Below are 16973 nucleotides of genomic sequence, written 5' to 3' on the forward strand. Positions count from 1 at the left end.
GGGTTACTCCTGGCTCTGTGCTCCAGAATTACTTCTGGCAGTGCTCAGGGGAAACTGAGAAGCTGAGCTGGAAAACCATCTAAGATCCATAGGTCCCTCAACTTAAGAGAAAAGGTTTTAATTACTTGTTGGGTCTTTCCCAGTCAGTTCTAGTTTGGGACAGTGACCTACTTTGCCAGTTCCTTAGCTATACAAGGCCCCTGATTGCTATATAGAAGGTAATAATAGCTTGGATGTTGTGAAGAGGAGAGAAACATTTCGGTCTATTAGGCTATGATTTGGCACCAAATAGGAAATTAAAGTGGAGTTGGCATCCAGACTTTGAAAATTATACATTGGATTCGAGAGTTATTTCCCCTTGGCCCCAAATCACATGATAGCATACATTTGGTAAAATTACTTATGGGGTTTTTACAGATGAATTATAGATTTAGCCAAAACTAATCAATAAAAACACCCCCCTCTTTTTGTGTTTTTGGTTTTTGGGTCACAGAGGCAGCACTCAGGTTATTCCTGGTTCTATGCTCAAAAATCACTCCTGGCAGACTCGGGAGACCATATGGGATGCCAGGATTCGAACCATCGACCTTCTGCATGGAAGGCAAACACCTTATCTCCATGCTATCTCTCCGGCCCAAAATTATTTAATTTTTATACTTTTTTTTTGAAATTTTACTATAACTGCTACAAGTATAAGATGAATTAGACTGATTCATCATCAATCATATTTTTCTATAGATCATTTTTCATGCTCACTGAGTACTGTTTACATGGTCAGTTGTGGGAAGGCACCATTCTAAGACTACAAGTTGTTTTTTTTTGTTTTGTTTTGTTTTTTTGTTTTTGTTTTTTGGGCCACAGCCAGTGATGCTTAGGGGATACTCCTGGCTTATGTGCTCAGAAATTGCTCCTGGCTTGGGGGACCATATGGGATGCCAGGGGATAGAACCACGGTCTGTCCTAGGCTAGTGCAGGCAATGCAGACGCCTTACCCCTTGCACCACTGTTCTGGCCCTGGACTACAAGTATTTTGAGGCTAAATTAAAGGTTAAGTGGTTAGGGTAGTAGGCACTGCTAGAACTTAAGGAAAAAATCTAACCCCGTCAAAAAATGGGGAGGAAAGATGAATAGAATTTTTTGAAGAAGAAATAACATGACAAGAAAAAGCACACGAAAAATGTTCCCCATCATTAATCATCAAAGATACAAATCAAAACAATGAGGGGCCAGAGAGATAGCACAGCAGTAAGGCATTTGCCTTATATGCAGACAGGTGGTGGTTAGAATCCCTGCATGCCAGGGCCGATTTCTGAGCTCTGAGCGCAGAGCCAGGAGTAAGCCCTGAGCGCTGCTGGGTGTGACCCAAAAACCAAAAAATAACAAAAAACAAAAAACCAATGAGATAACATCTCCCACTACAGAGACAGGCACACATCACAAGAACAAGAACAACCAGTGCTGGTGTGGATGCGGGGAGGAGGGACTCATTGTTGGAATGTTGACTATTTCGACCTTTTTGGAAAACAGTATGAGCATTCCTCAAAAAAAACTAGAAATTAAAATCCCATATGGTGCTGGGAATAAATCTTAGGGATCCAAAAGCAAAATGTAAAAAAGCCCACTGCACTCCTATGTTCATTGCAGCACTATTACACATAACGAGAATCTGGAAACCACTCAAGTACCCACAATTAGATAAACTGGCACATCTACATCATGGAATACTATGCAGCTTTTAGGAGAAATGAAATCATGACATTAGCTTATCCATGGATGGCTATGGAAAACATGCTGAGTGAAATGAATCAGAGGGAGAAGCATAGACATCGAATAAGTGCAGTCATTTGTGGGATATAAAAAAGACAATATGGTAATAATATCCAGCTAGTAGAAAGTGTCCAGGAGAATCAGTTAATATATTAAATTGATAAATTATAAAATAAACTAATGCAAGAGTGGCTAATGTTTTGAAAGAAAGCTACTTTTCTTTTTTTTTTTTTTTTTTGGTTTTTGGGCCACACCCTGTGACGCTCAGGGGTTACTCCTGGCTATGCGCTCAGAAGTCGCTCCTGGCTTGGGGGACCATATGGGACGCCGGGGGATCGAACCGCGGTCCGTCCGAGGCTAGCGCAGGCAAGGCAGGCACCTTACCTTTAGCGCCACTGCCCGGCCCCCTACTTTTCTTTTTGAATTGTTAGCAGAGGCAGTCTAAGGAGTTGACTTGGTGACCCTTGCCTGATGTCAGATTTGGTTACAGCCACATTAAAGGAAGGCGAGCCTGGTTTGCAGAGTTAATTTGAGCAGTTTGTTTGATAAAGGATCATGCCTCCTGGGCATGATTTTTTGTAGTTTTGTTTATTCAGTTGTATGACTGTGTTTTGGGATGCTATATGTGGAGATAGGACATTCCTTCTAGATCTTTTAACTCCTTTCATAAAAACTAAGACTACTAATTCTGTCAGCTCATTTTCCATATATCAAGCTAGTGGATTTTAGAGAATGAAAGTAGAAAATGAAAAAGCCAGATTAGGAGCCAGAGTGATAGCACAGGGGATAGGGCATTTGCCTTACACGCTGTTGACCCCAGTTTGATCCCCGGCATCTCATTGTTCCGCAAGCCTGCCTAGAGTCATTCCCGAGCACAGAATTAGGAGTAACCGCTGAGCGCTGCTGGGTGTGGCCCAAAAACCAAGTCAAAACAAAAAGGCAAGAAGTTAGTAGAAAACTCATTTCCTTAGTTTTTATATTCTTAGCTATTTTAACTCATCTGGATTGGGAGTAGGTAATAATTTCAGTTAAATGTGCTGAAGGTGGCATGACAGTTAAATTTTTGGTTTTGGATCACACCACACCTAAAGGTTCTTAGGGGCTTTTCCCAACTTTTTTGCTTGTGGGTTGCTCCTGGTGATTCTTTGGAATACCACATAGTGGCAGAGTTCAAACCCAGGTCCACCTCATGCCTGCCATGCACTTCAGTCTGACTTCACTCTGGCCCTATCTGTTAAGTTTTAACTAGCTATTTACTTTTCTAGAGTAACTATTTGCTGTAATTATTGATTGTAATATCAGAGCAAAACTACAGTGTTGGCTTTTTCTTACCTATTGTCTCACTAAAACACTAAAACAAGTATTTAGCTTAGAAGTTAAATGTGAGGCTGGAAAGATCACAGGGAGGAATTAAAGAGCTTGCCTTGCACTTTTTTTTTTTTTTTGGTTTTTGGGCCACACCTGGCGATGCTCAGGGGTTACTCCTGGCTGTCTGCTCAGAAATAGCTCCTGGCAGGCATGGGGGACCATATGGGACACCGGGATTCGAACCAACCACCTTTGGTCCTGGATCGGCTACTTGCAAGGCAAACGCCATGTGCTATCTCTCCGGGCCCTTGCCTTGCATTTTTTAAAAAATATATAAAATCTTTATTTAAGCACCATGATTACAAGCATGATTGTAAGTTGGGTTTCAGTTATAAACAGAACACCCCCACTTCATTAGTGCAACATTCCCTCCACCAATGCCCTCTTTCCTCCCCCACCCCTGCCTGTATTTGAGACATTGCCTTGCACTTAATCTCTGCTCCATCACGGTACCCAATATGTTGTTCTGAGCACTGCCAGGAAGGATCTTTGAGTTCACTGGATGGGATCCCAAAACAAACAAAAAAAGCTGACTCTCTTCTGTACTTGGTCAGGTTCTAGGTTCAATTTTTTGACCAGAACATGCAGCAGGTCAAATGATGGGAAAAGGTCTTGAGAAAAATTTTTATCAAGGAAATTCCAATTTCCAAGACAGTAAAGATGATTCTAGAAAACAAAAGTCAGGAGGAGCAAGGAAATCTAGCTCTGTAGGAATTAAACCCCTTGCCTTCCTTCCTGGTTCCTATCAGACCCTCCTTGGTCATCTAGCTCATGGGTAATAGGATAGCTGTATCCAGAACTTTGGAGAGTAGACAGGACCCAAACAGGTTTGGGAGAAATCTATATTACTCAGTTCTAGGTGACTAGAACTAGAACTCAGTTCTAATTCTGTGTATGTTTTAGGACCACTTTACATTTCTATTCTTTTAGCACCTGGGACCCAGTAACTGCCACTGTCCATTGAGTCACCTGTGTTCATCTCTCCCATCCCCCCATACCATTACTAGATCTGCTGTTAAAACCCAAGAGTTTGCATATGTTCTCTTAATTTGTTTCTTTATATTCCACGTTTGAGTGCATTCTTTTTCTTTTGAAAGAGACATCTTTCCCATTTTTTGACTTTAAATTAAAGCTGTAAAATTAGAAAATATATTAAATGGGCTGGAGAGATAGCATGGAGGTAAGGAGTTTGCCTTTCATGCAGAAGGACGGTGGTTCGAATCCTGGCATCCCATATGGTCCCCTGTGCCTGCCAGGAGGGATTTCTGAGCGTAGAGCCAGGAGTAACCCCTGAGCGCTGCCAGGTGTGACCCAAAAACCAAAATAAAATTATTAAAGCACTGTGATTTACAGTTATTTATAGTTAAGTTTTAGACATGCTCCAACCTCACCACCAGTGTCATCCTCCCTCTACCAATGTCCCAAGTTTTCTCTCTCTCCCCAGCCTGCTATCTTGACAGGCACCTTTTAGATTTTGGTTGTTAAATGAGATAGCGTCTCACACCAGAGACTAGCACACATCACAATAAGAACAACCAATGCTGGTGTGGATACGGGGAGAAAGGCACTCTCATTCACTGTTGGTGGGAATGTATATTGATCCAGCCTTTAGGAAAACTATGGATATTCCTCAAAGCCCTACCAACATGAGTCTTTCTCTTGAAATCTAATTAAAATTTTTTTGGTGAAATTGTGTTTATATATTTTGCATCTTAATTTCTTGACTGGTATATGGTATATAAATACTTTCTTGCAGTTGCTAGGTTGCCTTTTTTGTTTTGTCATACTTTCTTTTTTCATGTGAAACCATGTTTATTTGTTTATTCTTCTTAAATACAATTATTTGAGTTGGAGAGATAGTACAAGAGGTAAAACACTTGATTTGCAAGGAGCTGACAGTTTTGATCCCCAGTACTGCCTATGGTCCCCAAGTACTGCTAGGAATGATCCTTGAGCACTGAGCCAGAATATCTCTGAGTACAACAGGGTGTGGCCCAATCCTTTCAAATTTTGTTATGGTTTAGGTAGCATGGTTACAACAGTCTTTTTTTTTTTTTTTGGTTTTTCGGGCCACACCCTTTTGATGCTCAGGGGTTATTCCTGGCTAAGCGCTCAGAAATTGCCCCTGGCTTGGGGGGACCATATGGGACGCCGGGGGATAGAACCGTGGTCCTTTCCTTGGCTAGCGCTTGCAAGGCAGACACCTTGCCTCTAGCGCCACCTCGCCGGCCCCATGTTACAACAGTCTTAAAATTTCTAATATTGGCACTCAACACCACCAACCTTATTCCACCTCTAGTTTGTCTCTTTGTTCTCCAGTTCCTTCCTGCACTGCTTTTGTATTCAGTTTTGTAATCAGTGTTGTCTATTTTTGCATTTGCTTCCCTTGCCATTTAGATGAGTCTACAAATACACATCTCTGTTGAGGTCCTAGAATATATCACTTATATTTTAAGTTTTGTCTATGGTGTTAAGTAGTGATCAAATCTCTCTTTTGTTTCACGAGGCTCTTCAGTTTTCTAAACACTATTTGTTGAAGAGGATTTCTTTTCCCCAGTGTATGGTCTTGGCTCATTTATTGACTCCTTTATATGTATGGACTTATTTCTGTACTCTACTAGTTGCCTGTGTGCTTTTTTGGGGGGATTCCATCTACACAGAATTGAAATAAGACTCAGAATCACATAATATTCACAAATAATTCATAAAATTACTTAGCAGTGCCAGAAAGATAGTACAGAAGGTAGGGCTCTTGATTTGCACATGTTGCCCCAGATTTAATCTCTGACACCCCTATATGGCCCCTGAGCCCTGTCAGGAGTGATACTTGAGTGCATGGGCAAGAGTAAGCCCTAAGCACTAAGTATATATTTAACATATAATGAAGCAGAGAAATGTTCATTCTCATGGAAATGAAGTAAGTACAAACTTATGTGGATAATGAAAAATAAATTAGAATACAGAGAATTAACATTTTACATGTCTAAGTTTTATGACATGATGACTGATGATTACTACAATATTACAAATAATAGTAACAAGTATCTCCTCACACAGCTGTTAATGTATGTGATAAAAGCACCTGAAATCTAGTCTTCCAGCAAATTTTCAGTATTCAATAGACCATTACTTAGTCAAAGATCTGGTTCTTTGAAAATACTGACTAAAGCAGACAAATTTATGACAACTGTGAGTAATAAAAGGAAAACTACAAGTATCTGATGTGCAGATAAAATGATTTATATTTACTAATACAGATATTTGCTTATTTTTATTTTTGTGGTGCCAAGGATTGAACCCAGGGCCTTAATCCTATCTACCACTGAACCACATCCTTAGTCCCCAATATGCAGATTTTCAAATGCTACTGAAGGACTGGAGTGGATATTTGTTTTAGGGTCTGAGTATCATGGAGTATAGCCCTGGTGGTCACTGAGAATGTTGAGGTTGAAGAGGACTGTTGAAGCTGAGACACTGACAGTCACATGGTCATGACTATGTGAGAGGAGCAAAAACTTATTTATCTCCAAGGAAAGACAATGAATATGCAGAAACAGCAAAGCAGTCTGTCTTGTGGCAGACTTCTATCAGGAATGACCATGATAACCATGAAATAAAAGATCTATGCCCTCTTTCTTATTTTGGGCGTCTCTTTTTTGGCCACATCCAGCGATGCTCAGGGGTTTTCTAATTCTGGCCCTGCACTCAGAAATTACTCTTGTTGATGCTCTGGGGACCACATGGGATGCGGAGGATTGAATTCAGGTCAGCCATATACAAGGCAAGTGTTTTACCCACTAGACTATGGCCTCATCTATGTCTTCTTTCTACTAAATAAATATAACAGTAAACTGATACTATTGCTGAATCACAAAGCTTTTGAGAATATATATATATTTTTGTTGTTGTTGTTGTTTGATTTTGGATTATACCCGGCAGCACTCAGGGGCCACTCCTGGCTCTAGGCTCAGAAGTCGCTACTGGCAGGCTCGGGGGACCATATGGGATGCCGGGATTCGAACCACTGTCCTTCTGCATGCAAGGCAAACGCCCCACCTCCATACTATCTCGCTGACCCTGAGTATATTTTATAAACTTTCCAAGCAACAGACCACTCTTGATTTTCAAATTATTCTATGATTCAAAACAAGAAGACAAAATCCCCAATATTCATGATTCCATGAAATCAGAACAACCCATTAGTCCATAACCACAAAAGATCAACATTTTAAAATGCGCTTCTCCTGAACAGTAGACCTTTAAAATGTACCATAAAATTATTTTGTCATGTATGTCGAAATGCTGTATAAACTTCTTTCTATTGCAGCTCCTCAGTACATTAGTAATGTAGCCCTATATCTTACAATGTTCGTTTAGCTATAGATTCTCTCCATATCTCTTAATCTATACAAAATATCTTTTAGAAATACTGACATAGGGACCGAAGTGATATGACAGCATTAAGGTGTTTGCCTTGAACAGCAGATGATCCAGGACAGACTTTGTTTTGATCCCCGGAGTCCCATATGGTCCCCTGAGCCAGGAGCGATTTCAGGCACATAGCCAGGAGTAACTCCTGAGGATTAATGGGTATGTCCCCCCCCAAATAAAAACAAAAAGAAAAAAAAGGAGGGGCCGGAGAGATAGCATGGAGGTAAGGCGCTTGCCTTACATACAGGAGGTCATCGGTTCGAATCCCGGCGTCCCATATGGTCCCCGTGCCTGCCAGGAGCAATTTCTGAGCCTGGAGCCAGGAATAACCCTTGAGCACTGCTGGGTGTGACCCAAAAACCACAAAAAAAAAAGGGAAAGAAAAAATACTGCCACAAACCAATCATGAACATGAATATAGATGAAAGATCTTAATAAAACATTGGTGAACTAAATCATGGAGTATTTACAAATATACCATAAGCAAATTGAGTTTATTCTAAAAGTCTAAAGAAATATGAATAAACACCTACATATTTGCTAATACAATGTACCAGGAAACTAACATTTTATTACCTTGTGGGTATAAGAACTACATCTGTGGGCCCGGAGAGATAGCACAGCGGTGCTTGCCTTGGAAGCAGTCGATTCAGAACCTACGGTGGTTGGTTCGAATCCCGGTGTCCCATATGGTCCCCCATGCCTGCCAGGAGCTATTTCTGAGCAGACAGCCAGGAGTAACCCCTGAGCACCACCGGGTGTGACCTCCCCACCCCCCAAAATAAGAACTACATTTGTTAAAGTTCAATACAATCTTCCTTCTAAAAGTTCTTAGTAAAAATGTGACAGTGAATGTTCTGTAACTTCACAAAAATTAGATTGAAATGATAAGAGGCATACAAATTATTCATTACAAATTTTACTAGTGTTTGATAAAAACCCTTGAAAAATGTCATTGGAATTTTTTTTAACTTTATTGATTGGTTGTTGGGCCACATCCAGAGGTGCTTAGGAGTCACTCCTGGCTCTGTACTCAGAAATTGGCCCTGGCAGGCTGGGGGACCATATGGGTGCTGGAAATTGAACCGAGCCCCTCCCTGGTTGGCCACATGCAAGGCCCTACCGCTGTGCTCTCTCTCCGGTTAGTCACTGGAATTTTGATGTGGATTTCACTGACTATAATGCTTTAGGAAGAATGATCATTTTAACAGTGTTAATTCTTTAAATCCATGAACATCAAATATTTTTCCATTTTCTGGGTGTTCTCTTTGATTTTTTTCTTTTTTCTTTTCTTTTTTTTTTTTTTGGTTTTTGGGCCACACCCGTTTGACGCTCAGGGGTTACTCCTGGCTATGCGCTCAGAAATCGCCCCTGGCTTGGGGGACCATATGGGACACCGGGGGATCGAACCGCGGTCCATCCTACGCTAGTGCTTGCAAGGCAGACACCTTACCTCTAGCCACCTTCCCGGCCCCATGATTTTTTTCAATATTGAAAGTTTTTCACATATAATTTCTTCCATACCCTTTGTTAAATTAATTCCTAGATGTTAAATTAATTAATTCCTTGATGAAGACAATGATTTACTGTATTTATTTTTACTTTAGTCACCATAATTTATAATACTGTTGATGATAGGGTTTTATATATACAACATTCCAACACTACAGTCCCTCACCTCAAATCCACCTACAACACCCCAATCCCTATCACATCTCACTATCAGAGTAAATTCAATTTTCTTTACTTTATTTAAAGAAAATGCACCAAATAGTTGATATAGTTGACCATAATACATTTGTTTCCAGATAAGTGAGAGCAGAGTTACTAAAAAAAAGAATAAAAAGAAAAAATAAAGAAAAGAGGGGCCGGGCGGTGGCGCTGAAGGTAAGGTGCCTGCCTTGCCTGCGCTAGCCTTGGACGGACTGCGGTTCGATCCCCCGGTGTCCCATATGGTCCCCCAAGCCAGGAGCAACTTCTGAGCACATAGCCAGGAGTAACCCCTGAGCGTTACCGGGTGTGGCCCAAAAACCCAAAAAAAAAAAAAAAAGAAAAGAAAGAAAAATTAAAAAGAAAGAAAGAAATAGGGGCTGGAAAAAAAGAAATAGGGGCTAGAGAGATGGCATAGAGGTAAGGCGTTTGCCTTGCATGCAGAAAGTCGTTGGTTCGAATCTTGGCATCCCATATGGTCCCCTGAGCCTGCCAGGAGTGATTTCTGAGTGTAGAGCCAGGAGTAATCCCTGAGTGCTGTCGGGTGTAACCCAAAAAACAAAAACCAAAAAAAAAAAAAAAAACAAGTAGTGGCAAACTAATTAGTGAAAACTATTGTATCTACAATAGAGTCATTAATACAATTAAGCTATTATTGTTAGCTGTCCATTTGGTTAAATTGGTATGTTCTTATAGGGATGACAGCATCAAACAAATCAAGTTGTCCAGGAATTCAAAGCACTATTACTGATAACAATGGCTTTTGTGGGTTATGTTCTGAGCTACCAGGCCTCCAGGAAGAAGGAAGATATGGGAGGAGGGTGCCTGCACTAGCTCCATAAAAGCCTTGATGATATCAGGTCAAATATTGGCATGCCTAAAGTTTTGTCAGATGGGTGTCCCAGAAGAAAATCAGAATGGTGAGGCAGGACCATAGGCAAAACGGTGATTCTGGGTAATGAATGTAGCAGGCATGGCTTTAGCAGTATGGGGGCTTGGCCTGCCCTCTCCTCCTGAGATTTCCAGCTTTCTTTTTTTATTTGTTTTTGTTTTGGGGCCACACCCGGTGATGCTCAGGGATTACTCATGGTTACATGTTCAGAAATCACTCCTGGCTCAGGGGACCATATGGGGATGGAAACAAGGTCTGTCCTGGATCAGCCGTGTGCAAGGCAAACGCCCTATCGTGCTCTATCACTCTGGCCCCAGATTGCCAGCTTTCTGCTGCATGGCAGCAGATTTTTCACAGCTTGGCTTACATTTCTTTGAAAAAAGAGTGAGTCTATGAATCTGGCCTGGTGTGAACATGGTAAGTGCTGTTCTGTTACAAAAGCAACAATCTGTGCAATACCATTTTAAATAAGGATGTCTTTTCTATTTCTCATCTCATTTGTAATTTGCATATAAAATGCAACAGTTTTGTGTATTAATTTTGAAGCTCTCTACTTTGCTGTATTGGTTTATTGTTTCCAAGAATTTTCAATTAGACCTTCAGGTCTTTTGTATATATTATCCTTCATCTGTAAATAGTGATAGTTTAACTTCTTTTTCCAATTTGGATACTTTTGATTTCTTTTTCCTGCATGATTGCTGTGTCTGTGTCAAAAACTGTCAAAATTAGATTGAATGATAGTAGAGATAGTGGCCACATCTGCTTGTGCTTTTTTGTTCGTTTGTTTTTGTTTTTGGGCCATACCCTGTGATGCTCAGGGGTTACTCCTGGCTATGCACTCAGAAATCGCTCCTAGCTTGGGGGACCACATGGGACACCAGGGAATCAAACCACGGTCTGTCCTAGGTTAGTGTGTGCAAGGCAGACTCCCTACTACTGCACTACCGCTCTGGCCCCATCTACTTGTGCTTGATAACTGACAAAAAGCTTCCAATTTCTTGTGATTGAGTATGATGTTGATCATGCATTTGTTGTAAAAGGCCATTACTATCTTGAAGTATGTTCCTTCTATCAGAAGTTTATTGAGTTATTTTTTAAAGATAATGAATGGATCTTGAATTTTGTCAAAAGCTTTATCTGAATCAATTGATAAGATCATGTGGTCAGATTTTGAACTTGATTTACTCCAAACCCATACATTTTTTGATAGGAGCTTACCCAGTGGAGCTTCAGGATCCAGGTTCTGGGGGGGTATAGCAGGGTTATACCCATTCCTTGCTGCTTGGGGACATGAAGTGCCATGAGAGCAAACTCAATGACTTGCACCTGTAGGCATGTATTGTCCTTCCCCCAAATCTATATTCTTAGTCACTATGTTGAATAATATTTGAATAGTAAAATTTCATAAGTCTGGAAGAAGTGGGACCTGGGGTAACCCAATGTGGAAAACCTCCTTTCATTTAAGTCTGAGGCCAGTGAGGCCACAAGTTCATTTCTCTGTCATTATACTATACAGGTTTGCATGCGAGTCCAGTAGCTATGCTGTTATGCTGTTTTGATTCACTGGTGCCACACCAAGTGTGCAGTCTCCACAATCAACCAAGCAGTGCAAGGACCATAAATAAAGTGATATATCAGGTGTATGCAACATCCTCATCACTGCAACAACAATAAGGGAAGAGGAAACTAAATACATACACATTACAATAATATGACAACCCCACCTAAAACATCTAGAAGGAAAAAGATCAAACTGAAAGTAATAATTTTATTTTGTGGTAGGGCAGTTGCCTTGCACGTGGCTGACCCAGGACAGACATGGGTTCTATCCCTGGCATCCCATGTTTCCCCGAGCCAGAAGCGATTTCTAAACGCAGAGCCAGGAGTAAACCCCTGGGTGCCTCGAGGTGTAGTTTGCCCCCCAAAAATAATAATTTTATTTTGTAACTGTTGGTCCAATTCAGCTGACCACAGTGTAAAGAGAAAGGGAGAGATGGGCTGGAGTGATAGCACAGTGGGTAGGGGAGTGATAGCACAATGGGTAGAGCATTTTCCTTGCAAGTGGCAGACCCAGATTTGATCCTCAGCATCCTATAAAGTTCCCTTAGCCTGATAGGAGTGATTTCTAAGTGCAGAGCCAGGAGTAACCCCCGAATGCCACTGGCTCTGGCCCTAAAACATACAAAAACAAACAAATACAAACCCAAAACCTTAAAAAATAACAATGAAATAGGGGAATAAAGTCAAGGTGTATATAGATAGACTGGCAATGAGTGACTTGTTTGGGTGAAAACAAGATTCAGGAAAATTGGACAGTCAGCTTTTACTCATAGAAGAATCTTAGGTGTTACTGAAATGAAATAACGGTCCAAGTTAGTAGATTATGTTGAGAAAGTCATTCATTCCAGTATTTATCAAATTTCAAACATACTTTTATGTTACCTTTGGAGAAATACTGGTGAACAAGACCCACATTTTCATTTAATTTAAAATGAGAGAGATATAGGACTAGACCATTTAAGATGTTTGCTTAGCATGCAGCTGACCCCTGGTTCTATCCCTGACATCATATGGTCCCCAAAGCATCCTTGTGTAAAACCCTGGATGCCACTACCCCAGCATTGCATCTTTAGACCCTTGTATTGAACCACTCCATTGGTCAGGAGGGGTTCCCTGGCCTCCTGAGTACTCCTTAGGTGACCCACCGCACAGCACTGGAGAATTAGGCTGAGGCCAGATTATGCAAGACCTCATTAGGAAGTGTAAGTTTTCTTTTGTTTTTGTTTTAAATGTGATAAGAAAACTTTGGAGAAATTTAAACAGGGGAATGATTTGATCTGATTTCTAGAGTTGAGAATATATGAAGAGAACAGGGCAGAAGTAGGGAACAAGGCTGGAGTCCTTTATTTGGGACACATAAAGGCAAAGACCATAACTGAAGCCCTAAGAGTAAACAAGAGTGTTTAGGGGGTTGAGAAGATAAAGACCAGGTCTACTACTGGACATTAACATTGCTAAGAACAACACTGCTCCAAGAAGCTTGGTGTAGGATGGAATCATTTCACCAACATTATGCTGGCCAAGCTCACTTGTGGCTTCCTGTTCTTTCAAATCCTATGGATATATTTGCTCTTATTTTTCAGAACCCATTGCTGTATTTTCATACTATTGTTTACTTCTTCTGATGAAGGAGTTTTCTGATCTATCATGATTCCTTTCTCTCTCTTTTTTTTAACAGCCTAAGCTTTGTAATTCCCCAGGGAAGGTGAAAATGTTAGGTTCTATGTTGAGTCAGGAATGACTATGAGCCACATATTTTCTAGGACCAGGAAGCTGCTTTCAGATTTTGAAAGTTGTCACTTCCAGAACCTGATGGAGGTAAGGGAGAAATCCACAGATCATTTCTAGAGAATGAATTCTAGCCTAGAGGGCTGAAGAGATAGTATAGCAGGTAAGACACTTGCCTTGTATGCAGCTGACCCGGGTTCAGTTCCTGACACAAGATATGGTCACCCAAGCTCCACCAGGAATGATGACAGAACCAAGAGTAAGTCTGAGCACAACTGGGTTTGCCTTGCTCCATTACAAATTCTAGATAACATGAAGTCCATGTACAAAGGCCCTGAGGTATCATAATGATTGGTGTGTTTGAAGAACAGAAACGTTAGTGAGACCAGAGAGACAGCACAGCAGTTATGGAGTTTGCCTTGAAAACAACTGTACAGGATTCGATCCCTAGTATTCCATATCTTCAAGCCCCACCAAGAATGATCCTTAAGTGTAGAGTCAGGAGTAAGCTCTGAGCACAGCTGGGTGTAGCCCAGCAAGCAAAAAGAAATAAAATAAAAGGTATTAGAGATTTATAGTGATTAAAGGAATGAGCCATAAAGAACAAGATCGCAAAAGTGATGGAATGGAATTGGAATTCATTTCTAAGGGTTCTTCTACAGGCTATTGGCAGAACTTCAGGTCATAAGATGAAAAAAAATGTGAATCAATAAAATATTGTGATTGCACATCATTTTTTTCTTAAGTTTCTTTAGACAAGGTGATTACATAGTTGTTTACAATGAGTTTTTAGGTATAAAATGTTTCCACTTCCAATGGAAACACCCTGTTATTACTAATGTTTTCTCTGGGTCCTTGCTGTGTGCACAATGTGGGGAGCAGTAGGGAGATCAGTAATCACAACACCTCAGGCAAAACATAACAGTGAACAGGACCAGTATGTTAGCAAAGAAAATTTGGTCAATTGTGGCAATATTTTAAGGTAGGGTCAACATAACTTCCAGATAAAATGTGAACTCTGAATAAGACGAGTCATCCTAATACATCTTCAAATATAGATTCAGACTAGTGATTGGTTATAAGGGTCTGGAGTCCATGGAACAGAGACAGAGTGCAGAGATTAATTCAGGACTCATTGGCCTATCCATAATATTTACAGATGTGGGACTGGATGTGGTTGCCAAAGAAATGTAACCAAAATACACAGGAAGCGTTCTAAGAATGTTGTGATCAAGTCTACTGCTGTTGCAGCATTGTTGCTTTGCTTTTCTGTCATTCTCTCCATTTACTCATGTCCATCAAAGTGACAGAGCTGTGCATTACTCAGGTCCCAATGCCCAGATTCAGCATTGAATAATTTTTTTCTCTCTTACATTGCCCACCAGTATGTACTATCAGCCCTGGACAATGTTTTGAACTATCTTGTTTGAATCTGAAACTCACCCTTTCAGTATCCTGACACCAAAAAAGCATACCAGAGAAGATTTTGAAAAGCAGAGGCAATTTGGTGTAGAAAAAAGATTTTCCAGGTAAAACAAGTGTTGTGATCAGCTACCTAATAACAACATTTAAATTATCCATAAAATGCCAATGATTTAGATGGATCTTGAGAAAAAGCCTTTCTAAAAGTTGGCGTGGGATTCCCAGAAAAGGCTTTGTGACTTTCAACTTGATGAGCACTTAAATTTCAAAATGCATCTTGTCTTTTTTTGGGGGGGGGAGGGGAACACTTGATGACACTCAGGGGTTACTCCAGGCTATGCACTCAGAAATCGCTCCTGGCTTGGGGAATCATATGGGACGCCAAAGGACATAACCACAGTTTGTCCTAGGTTAGAGTGTGCAAGGCAAATGCCATACCTCTTGCACCACTGCTCAGGCCCCAGATCTTGTCTTTCTGGTAAGTACTGTTGTGCTTAGTATGTTATATCTAAATATCTTTGGTAATGACAGACTCTGGAAATAGCTACAACACACACTTGTAATATCACAGTCACATAATCAACCATTTTACTAAATACAAGCATATTTTCATTCACATACAGCTGAAGAAAGCATTTTTCACATTTCATTACAGTGTACAACAAGATGAGGAAAAGTATACAGTACATTTTATTCTGGAATATGAGACAATCTAATCCAACATGCAGTTGTGGTCTTTGTTACAAGTTAGTTTATCTTTTCTTTGCCTATGTAGTGAAATAGCTTCTAATGCTTTATCCTTAGTATTGTATTAACACCTGATTTTTTCACACTTATTTTCTAAAACCCACTTATTACAGTGACAATGGCACTGAATATTACTAAATGATTCAAGTTTCTAAAATTTGTTTAGGCAACTAAGCTCAGCTATCTCTGCTGGACTATGCTGAGTATTTTAAAACCTGCCTTAAAATGCAAGGAATGAGAAAAATTATAAATTTAATGTATTTTAGTCAAGAAAACCATAGAGAAGTTTTGGTTTCTATCCCTCTTTTTTTTTAACTGACAAAATCCAATCAGCTTTCATTTATCCATTGAATAATTGTGCTTTCAGGTTCTTCTCAATATAGTCATAGTAGTTGATGAAATTTTGTGATAAATCAAATCACCTTTTGTTATTGTTGTTTTTGGACCACACATAGCAGTGCTGTGGTGCTTGGGGCTTACTCCTGTCTCTCTACACAGGAATTACTCCCAGAGGTGCTTAGGGGACCATTTTGGATGCTGGGAATGGGATCCAGATTGGCCACGTGCAAGGCAAATGCCTTACTCACTGCATTATCTCTCTGGCCCCAATTTACCATCTTCTATTTGCTTTCTACAAAGTTGGTAACATAATTATCCCGCCCAAACCAGATTGTGTTAAATGAATGCAGAAATGTCATTAGATGATTTCATATATTTATTCCACTTGGCTTCTTTATTCTGACTGAAATGAATTCCCAAGCACTTGGGTCCAGTCACATTTTATATGGAAGTTGAATACTATATCCCAAAGCATTTACCATTCTCAGGCTTTCCTACTATAATGGATGAGAAACATGACTCTAATCAAAATTATTTTCTTACTGTGAAGTGTATGGCTTTTGCCTAAGCTGAAATTTGCTACAGTCCAAAAAAACAATTTAAATCATCACCTCTTTTCAGAAGAGAACAGACCCTGAAGCCAAACGTATTTTTCTGATGTCATTAGTTACCTGTTCACCTGAGAATTTTGAGCTGGCCTCTCGGGTAGAGAGGAACCCAGTGTAGTATATGCCAGACAGGTGGCCAAAATCATTGTGAGGCGAGTATTTTATCGCAGTCCCACCCACTCCCCATTGCTGATTTTAGTTTCTGTCTGCCATGTTTCAGGAAAAAGAACACTTAGAGCCTACGCAGTTCTAATGTGTTTTTAGTTGTGCAATTATCACTGGTTTAAAGTCCTATTTTTCAAGCCCTTCAAGTCCAATAACACCAGAGTGGGCATTCCCTTTGATTCATTCCCTGGTTCCCTCATGATTATAGCTGTTGTAATCAATAAGGAAACATATCC

This window comes from Suncus etruscus, chromosome X, assembly GCF_024139225.1.
Source record: "Suncus etruscus isolate mSunEtr1 chromosome X, mSunEtr1.pri.cur, whole genome shotgun sequence".
Lineage (NCBI taxonomy): Eukaryota > Metazoa > Chordata > Mammalia > Eulipotyphla > Soricidae > Suncus > Suncus etruscus.